Source organism: Tupaia chinensis, unplaced genomic scaffold, assembly GCF_000334495.1.
Source record: "Tupaia chinensis unplaced genomic scaffold, TupChi_1.0 Scaffold143789_1, whole genome shotgun sequence".
NCBI classification, from domain to species: domain Eukaryota; kingdom Metazoa; phylum Chordata; class Mammalia; order Scandentia; family Tupaiidae; genus Tupaia; species Tupaia belangeri.
The window spans coordinates 24,331-25,090 of NW_006203638.1; positions in this window are offsets into that span (position 1 = coordinate 24,331).

Here is a 760-nt window from a genome sequence, read left to right on the forward strand (position 1 = left end):
TCCCACCCCCGGCCCCCATCATCACGTCTTTCCTCCTTGCTACATGGGGAAGGTACAAGGGCTGGAAACCAGGCGTCCTGCAGGCTGTGGTCTGCATGCCAGCCTTGCTCCTTACCGAAGGCCCTTTCAGAGCATCCCAACTGCCCTTCACTTCCTCACTCGCGTGGAGCTAGCACCATCACGTGACCACATCGAAGGCCTTGTGTGATAATACACTTAGAGCAGAACCCAAGCGGTGTTTGTAGTAAAGCAAAGTGAAGGAGGTGCTCAGGAAGTAGCAACGTAGGTTCCCCTTGCCCTGCAAATAGTTGGAGCTCATGAGAGTCACCTACTATGTTAGTTTGCAGATGGCTTCACCCCAAGGTCACCTAAGGAGCTTTATGCATGCATCCTGCTTCCTGATCTCTTTTCTCAGAAACTCGCATTCAGTAGGATGGTGACGAAGTGAGGAATTATGGATGATACGTTTTGAAGAAGTTCTCCAGAAAATTCTGGGCTGCCTGCCCGATAGAGGTTTTAGGTCCTTGTTTGGAACCACTAGCATGGAGGGTCGGGGACTTGAAACCAGGGCTTCTGGGTTGAACTTCCTGCTTTGCTGTTACTCAGCTTCTCCCAAGTATGCTATTTGTTTAATGAGACTAATAATAAGACACCCTGCTCAGGAGGTGGTGACAGGGTCCTGACAAGTAAAGGCTGGTCGCTGCGGCCCTCCCTCCCACTCTCTCGCTCTTTCCTGATTCCCTGCACACTGGCTACTTCC